The 8,712-nt window shown below is 38.1% G+C and overlaps 1 long non-coding RNA gene across 1 annotated transcript; it reads right to left on the bottom strand.

Annotated features, from left to right (window-relative positions):
• Positions 1-7,499: 7,499 nt before the first annotated feature.
• On the bottom strand, positions 7,500-8,331 carry LOC126092488 (uncharacterized). Its single transcript, XR_007521343.1, has 3 exons — positions 8,154-8,331; positions 7,889-7,999; positions 7,500-7,729 (listed from the first exon to the last, which is right to left on the bottom strand). It is a non-coding gene; the product is annotated as an uncharacterized LOC126092488 (long non-coding RNA).
• Between the last annotated feature and the right edge of the window lie 381 nt (positions 8,332-8,712).

Here is an 8,712-nt window from a genome sequence, read left to right as displayed (position 1 = left end):
GCTAAAACAAGTGACTGTGTGTACTCTGTTGTAGAATACTCAGAAACTGTTTCAGATGTTTGTGATTGCTGGGGATATGCGACAGAAATATATACAGGCCAAGATTTTGCATTGTGCTAAAAATAATTTTTTTAGATTACCCATTTCCTGCTCTTGGTCATGATTACCATTATGAAATTAGGATTGAGGACTTACATCAGACTCAACTTGTTTGTAAGATTGCATCCCTATACTCCTGCATATGCTTAAAAACATGTGGGAAAAAAGCCTGCTGAGAAAATTTTAAACAATAAATAAAGTATAAGGCAGAAGTTAAATAAACTCATATTGTTTAATCATGTATAGTGCTCAAATTGGAAAAATTATGTAATGGGACATTCCATGCAGATGGGTGTGATGTTTTGACAGATTTTTTAAAACTATTTTGTCCATAGATTTGTTGTTGTGTAATGATGAACTTCAAAAGATGAATCACATTGCAGTAAAATTAAGTCTTTACGTACTGTGTAGATATTGTAACAAAATTATAATACTGGCAGAAGTAAAGCTGTGAGTACCGGACGTGAGTCGCGCTTCGGTAGCTCAGATGGTAGAGCACTTGCCCGCGAAAGGCAAAGGTCCCCAAGTTCGAGTCTCGGTCGGGCACACAGTTTTAATCTGCCAGGAAGTTTCATATCAGCGCACACTCCGCTGCAGAGTGAGAATCTCATTCTGAAAATTATAATTGTTTATTATATAAGCTTATTTTAAGATGTTTGGTGTTACAAAATATGCACTTGCATTAAAAACGGGTGATTTGTGTGAAATTAACGAAAAAAAAAAATGTTCCGAGACTTATTTGACAGATGGCTTTCAGTGTTTTCACTTTAAGAAAACAGTTTAATCACAGGATGGCTGTGATCTAATGGAGTATGCAGTGGTCCTGTGTTTCAAACAGTAATGTTTGTGGATACTCTGAAACTTAAGAGCAATAAAATTGTTACTCTGTTAATTCTTGTTTTAATACTTCCTATAATGAACACAATGTTACAGTTGATCATAAGCATTCTTATTACTTTATAACCATTGTAGAATAAGGGGGCCTGAGTCAGGCAAAACCTAATTTTCTGAATTTTGTCTTTATTTTGCTAGGATGTCTTTCTATTATATTTTCCTGTGTTGAGGGGGGGGGGGGAGAATGCAAATAATCATATAGAATTATCTTTCTAGCACTACAAAGTACAGAATACAGTGATTACAGGTTCACATGGAAATCTAGGAAATTTCAGTATTCATGTTACATGCCTAATTTTCATCAATACCTACCTTAATTATACGGTTACACTTTTTGCTGATTTGAACTGTGTACTACGTGTTAAAAAGATTTTGTTTGGTCATAGTAATAAAAGCATTTCATTTTGTTAGTTCATATGTCCCATACGGAACTGAAATTATCAAGTTATGATGACAAAAGAAGGAAATAACATTAAGGAATCTTACTTCACAGAAATAATGTAACAATGGTTACACTTTTTGCTAGTTAACTTTAACATAAACCATTTAGTTTTCCATGACAAGTGAAAGCAGTTGCACGAGTCATGTAAAGAACAAAGTTTCCCATAGGGAACTAAAGTATTTTACGTTTGAGTTATTGCAGGCCCAAAGTATTGTGATCTTCATATTTCTATTTAAAAAAGTTTGTAACCCAAATTCACAGACATTCTGGAATCTGTACATACATGTGTGTAGCAAGGTACTTTTCATATGCCATGTGGAACCTTTAATTTTCTGGTTTAAATATAATTTATTTCATGAATTACCTTTAATACCAGCACTGTCTGCATTATTTACCATTTAGAAGAAGAAATATTAGTGTACAGAACAACAAACCTCATGAAAAATGCGAGAGATTGTTCTGTACAGAACTTGGAATGACTCTTTATCAATAGCAGATAAAAAAGAAGGCTTCTATTAAATGTTCAAAGAAACCAGTCAGTACCTCTTAATTCACCATAGAGGTGATACAGTACTAAAACAATTTACTTTTTTCAGAATTTCTGCTAAGTATTAAAAGTGTGAAGAGCTATTCAATTAGTATTTGCTTTACCAATAACCTGTAGTACAAGCACACGTATAAGCGGATAATTATGGGAGTCAAGAGTTATGTTAAAATGAAAGATACTGACTGTTATTACTTGCTCACAAAGCATTGTAGTTGCTGTACAGTTTATGCTGTATGTGGTGTACCCAATGTGATTCCTGGAGGACATAATATTCTGTTATCCTATGGGAGTGCACTGGTACCACACCTATTGAAAGTACATTTTGCTGTGGAATAGTTGTATCAGATGTCTGTACCAGAAAACAAATCTCCACTGTGACACCCTCATGTTCTTTGTATGCTATTAGCTATTATTACAGGAATACTCTTCACATGGAGGAGGAAGCATAGTGAGATTTTCTTTTTCATCATTTCCAACATTGTACACAACTTTCTTGCACTTTTATGTTATCACATTTTTCCCTTGATAATCGAAAAGAGAGAGGGGAAAAAAAAATTCAAGCGAGCTTTCATGAAAACTGAAAACTCTACTTGCGTCATTTCTTACTTTCAAAATGTTACTCTCTTTCCAAATACTGTTCAATTTCTTGAAACCAATTTTGAATTTCTCAGGTTATTACATATTATTTACTGTACATTGTCCACCAATACTTCTGTTGTTACCAGATAGTTTGTCACGTGGCACTACCTTTGTGCCACTGGTATTGGCTAGTGTACTTTTGCAGATAAGAAAATCGACTGGACTAGAATGTCCTGTCAGTATAGGACAAATTCAGACAATATGGAACTTTTTACACTGAATTTGCAATATAATGTCACCCTTGTCTCACACAGATTGTAGCAGCCATTGGGGTACCTGTCTGGCCAGCTTCTGCAGCTTTCACTTTCAGGTTTGTTTTTTGCTTGGGCCATATACTGACAACCAGTCATTCCAGTGATTGACACCATGTCAAAGACTGGAACCAAGATTCACAGAAATAGAATTCTATGGTTGTAATTCAAAGTGTAATTAATTTTGCTCACTGACATGTTTTGAATTCAATTTTAAAATTGTTTGGATGTCAGACTGGAAAATTACAGTTTTAAGACACCCCAACCTTAAAATTAATAGCTGTGATTGAGGTTATTTCCAACAAGTCCCTTCACTTCCTACATCATCATCATGGATCAGTCCAATATAATATTATTACTAGACTTAACTTCCAAATGATACAAGTCATGCATTTAAGAGGAGCCTTAACGTTGGGCTTTGTGTTTGATTCATTTAAATGTATTTCTTGTCTCGCATCAAAGACTGAAGCACTGTTAAAAACTGGTTGGTGCTTCTACCATATCACTCAAATACACCGTGTCATGTACAGGCGTTAATAAAATCATAGCATTTAAATTAATGATCAAAGAGAGAGCCAAATTCGTAAGTTTATGTTGCAATTAGTGTCAGATTATATGCAGATCGGTAATGCAAAGAAAAAATAACGATTTTTTCCGTTTATACGTAAGTAATACTTTAATAGTTCAGTTGTAATTTCTGTTGCCAGTAAAGATACCCCTAAGCAAACGATGTCAACTTTTTTTCAAGAGACGTCTTCACTGTTGTCCACACTTGATTTTCCGAATTATAACAGTAGTTAAAAGATTCGGCAAGTAAGTTAATTTGTTGACCTCCATTGAATCTTAAATAGTGTTTTAAAACGGGCAAATAAGTAAAGCACTCATAAAATAGTAAACAATTTATAGGTCCGCTTGTCAAACTTTCAAAACACACTCGAACTTAGGAATTTCATAGCAGAACTGTCACTGTTTTTTCTCGCTAGATTAGAAAAACTTCATTATGTTGATGTGTAGATATCTAGAACATCCAATATAAAATACTTATGAGGGCGCAGAACGAAAAACATTTTCATCCGTGTTTTCGCACTTCGTTTTCTGCCAAATTCAGATTTGGCGGACACTCAATGATATGATCTCTTGCCGGCACGCGCTAGAGCCATCTATCGGTAGGTCCGGTAGTTGAGCATCCCTCATTTCGCTAGCTTTAGACGCCTGTAGTGGTGGGCAGGAAATCGCGTATGTTAGAAATCACAGTGACTGAGAAGTCACAGATATCACAGTAGCAACTTTACAGAATCTAACTGCGATTTCAGTCACAGTTAGCAGTCGCATGTAGTATTTCATATTCAAAGACGTGAGCCATCTATTGGTCGAATTTAGCACTGCTTTCTGCGATTTCAGTGACAAGTCGCAACTAAGAGTCGCAAGTAGCAACTAAAAAACGCAGTTAACAGTGCCATCTGTTGGCCAAAGTTCGTACTACGTCCATCTCTGCGATACGGTATTGAGTCTAACTGCGATTTCCGTGACAAGTCGCAACTAAGAGTCGCAAGTAGCAACTAAAAAGCGCAGTTAGCACTGCCATCTGTTGAGCAAAGTTCATACTACGCTATTCGCTACCGAGTCAAACTGCGATTTCTGTGACAAATCGCAACTAAGAGTCGCAAGTAGCAACTAAAAAGCGCAGTTAACATACTTTTCCTAGTGTCATCTGTTGACCGACGTACGTACTTCGTTATGAGAGCCTTGTGCCTCACGAGATCGATGTGCTGTGTGTGCATATAAAGGGCTTATTTCAATAGCGGTACAAGTCCATTTTTGTTCATTTTGAGATACAGAGTCGTAAAGTTAAATGAGCGCTGACAAATCTGCATTTGAGATACCAGAAATATTCAAGCATATGGCTTCTTGCTAGAGATGAACCTTTATTTATGTTTGTTTGGATCACTAATTTCAGAAGCATTATAGACAGAAAAGTGGAGGTAATGGACTTGTACCACGATTGAAATAAGCCCTTCATATTATATGACGACATGCACATTCAGCATCAGTTATGGATGGTCGAATACTGCTGTGACTCTGAATGTATTATATTAATAAGAAGCAACATTGCCTTTTTCTCCTGAAAATATCAAGTAACGTAACAAATGTGTTTGATTCTGCTTCCAATATGACAGTTTTGGTTAATACTCCACATGCCTACAGGACTTTGCAATGTTAACACAGCAGAACTCAGACATCTGTATATGTGTAGAGAAATGAAAACAGTCATATGAATGCCTCACTTTTGTTCCGACACAGTTCAAGACTCGGGAGAAAAGTTTTACACCTGGTGTTCTACATGGCAACTGCACACACAAGAACTTTTTGCCGACACTACTACCACCGTTAAATGCGTTTTAGACAGGTACGTGCCGAGTAAAACTGTGAGGGACGGGAAAAACCCACCGTGGTACAACAACAAAGTTAGGAAACTACTGCGAAAGCAAAGAGAGCTTCACTCCAAGTTTAAACGCAGCCAAAACCTCTCAGACAAACAGAAGCTAAACGATGTCAAAGTTAGCGTAAGGAGGGCTATGCGTGAAGCGTTCAGTGAATTCGAAAGTAAAATACTAGGTACCGACTTGACAGAAAATCCTAGGAAGTTCTGGTCTTACGTTAAATCAGTAAGTGGCTCGAAACATCATGTCCAGACACTCTGGGATGATGATGGCATTGAAACAGAGGATGACAAGCGTAAAACTGAAATACTAAACACCTTTTTCCAAAGCTGTTTCACAGAGGAAGACCGCACTGCAGTTCCTTCTCTAAATCCTCGCACCAACGAAAAAATGGCTGACATTGAAATAAGTGTCCAAGGAATAGAAAAGCAACTGGAATCACTCAACAGAGGAAAGTCCACTGGACCTGACGGGATACCAATTCGATTCTACACAGAGTACGCGAAAGAACTTGCCCCCCTTCTAACAGCCGTGTACCGCAAGTCTCTAGAGGAACAGAAGGTTCCAAATGATTGGAAAAGAGCACAGGTAGTCCCAGTCTTCAAGAAGGGTCGTCGAGCAGATGCGCAAAACTATAGACCTATCTCTCTGACGTCGATCTGTTGTAGAATTTTAGAACATGTCTTTTGCTCGAGTATCATGTCGTTTTTGGAAACTCAGAATCTACTATGTAGGAATCAACATGGATTCCGGAAACAGCGATCGTGTGAAACCCAACTCGCATTATTTGTTCATGAAACCCAGAAAATATTAGATACAGGCTCCCAGGTAGATGCCATTTTCCTTGACTTCCGGAAGGCGTTCGATACAGTTCCGCACTGTCGTCTGATAAACAAAGTAAGAGCCTACGGAATATCAGACCAGCTGTGTGGCTGGATTGAAGAGTTTTTAGCAAACAGAACACAGCATGTTGTTCTCAATGGAGAGACATCTACAGACGTTAAAGTAACCTCTGGCGTGCCACAGGGGAGTGTTATGGGACCATTGCTTTTCACAATATATATAAATGACCTAGTAGATAGTGTCGGAAGTTCCATGCGGCTTTTCGCGGATGATGCTGTAGTATACAGAGAAGTTGCAGCATTAGAAAATTGTAGCGAAATGCAGGAAGATCTGCAGCGGATAGGCACTTGGTGCAGGGAGTGGCAACTGACCCTTAACATAGACAAATGTAATGTATTGCGAATACATAGAAAGAAGGATCCTTTATTGTATGATTATATGATAGCGGAACAAACACTGGTAGCAGTTACTTCTGTAAAATATCTGGGAGTATGCGTGCGGAACGATTTGAAGTGGAATGATCATATAAAATTAATTGTTGGTAAGGCGGGTACCAGGTTGAGATTCATTGGGAGAGTCCTTAGAAAATGTAGTCCATCAACAAAGGAGGTGGCTTACAAAACACTCGTTCGACCGATACTTGAGTATTGCTCATCAGTGTGGGATCCGTACCAGATCGGGTTGACGGAGGAGATAGAGAAGATCCAAAGAAGAGCGGCGCGTTTCGTCACAGGGTTATTTGGTAACCGTGATAGCGTTACGGAGATGTTTAACAAACTCAAGTGGCAGACTCTGCAAGAGAGGCGCTCTGCATCGCGGTGTAGCTTGCTCGCCAGGTTTCGAGAGGGTGCGTTTCTGGATGAGGTATCGAATATATTGCTTCCCCCTACTTATACCTCCCGAGGAGATCACGAATGTAAAATTAGAGAGATTAGAGCGCGCACAGAGGCTTTCAGACAGTCGTTCTTCCCGCGAACCATACGCGACTGGAACAGGAAAGGGAGATAATGACAGTGGCACGTATAGTGCCCTCCGCCACACACCGTTGGGTGGCTTGCGGAGTATAAATGTAGATGTAGATGTAGAAGTATGCTTTTCCTGTGTTACTTTCAAGTAATGCTCTTAAGCTATTCCTGATTTAACTGGAAGATCTGTACTTCTCACTTTCATATCAACAGCCTCAAAACGCATATTGAAGACTTCGGGATATGTTACAGGTCAATGTCACACCAAGATTGTGGAGAAAGAGGGGGGGGGGGGGGCATGTCACTCTCCAACAAGTGATTACCAATAAGTAAGCGGCGGAAAATTATGGGTATAGGACGGCTTAAACATGTGGAAAATGAGATTTTTATTATTCACTCACTGTATTTGACATTTATTATTCCTTTAAAATCGCACAACAACTTCAATAAAACACAGTTTAATCATTCACACACTTATTTCACAATTATTTCACTTTTAAACTGCAAATCCTCTAAGAGCTGTCTTGAATCTTCACGAGTCTCTCTCAAAAACAGCCTTGATGTGGATAGATACGTACAGCAACCAGTAATCAGAGTCAGAACTGTGTCTGCAAAAACACAAGGATTATTAAACAATTTTTGCTGTCATTAATTACTAGCAATATAATTGACAGAGTAGATTGCCAATATTTGATATAATGAATATCACATTTGCAAGAACGATCTCACTGAAGTAATTAAGTCCATCGAAACGCTTAGAAACTAACCTCTCGTCTGACGAAAACGGTCTAAAGACGCAGTGGCAATTTCTTCAGATCTGTTGACAATGATATTTTGAGTTATCACTTTACTGAGTGACTGAAATGTAGTTCAGGTACCTGTGAACATAACAATATGTTAGAATTAATTTTCTAAATACGAACTATTACGGTACTGTACGGCTACTTACATATTAATTACACTATTAATATTTTCACAGTTGTTTCTTTAATACAAAATTAAAGCCAACGGAAGAACAAACGTAAAACATACTTGCCAATGACAGGTTTGTTGAGATGCAATTTTCTGTGTTGACAGATGTAACTTTTTCATACGGTGGTAAGTCGCAGAAATCGCAGGAATCACAGAAATCGCAGAAGTAGCAGAAGTCACAGAAATCGCAGAAGTAGCAGAAATCGCGGAAGTAGCAGAAATCGCAGAAATAGCAGTGGCGGAGGGATACACGACCTATGTTCCTTAACTGCGACCTTTAACTGCGAAAAATCACAGTTAAGAATAACAGATACTGAAAAGTAGCATTCACAGAAATCACTGATATCGGAAAATCGCAGTTTAGCCCATCACTACTGCACAGTGCACAAGGCACATGGGCAGATACACGCTCCTATTCTGCCTGACGTAAGAAACATCTGAGTACTTCTGCGCGAAATTTTCTACACGTTTTTCACCGAGTAACTTTTATTAATGCAGTAATAAAACAAATAAGAGTTCTCTTTTTTAAAAATTGCGTTTGACAAGAACTGTACACACAATAATAGTTTCATACTATAGAAATGGAGTGCAACAAAGAAATTATAGACGCTCTTACAGA

This window comes from Schistocerca cancellata, chromosome 7 (assembly GCF_023864275.1).
Source record: "Schistocerca cancellata isolate TAMUIC-IGC-003103 chromosome 7, iqSchCanc2.1, whole genome shotgun sequence".
Taxonomy (NCBI): Eukaryota; Metazoa; Arthropoda; class Insecta; order Orthoptera; family Acrididae; genus Schistocerca; species Schistocerca cancellata.
This window is presented reverse-complemented; position numbering and strand designations above follow the sequence as displayed.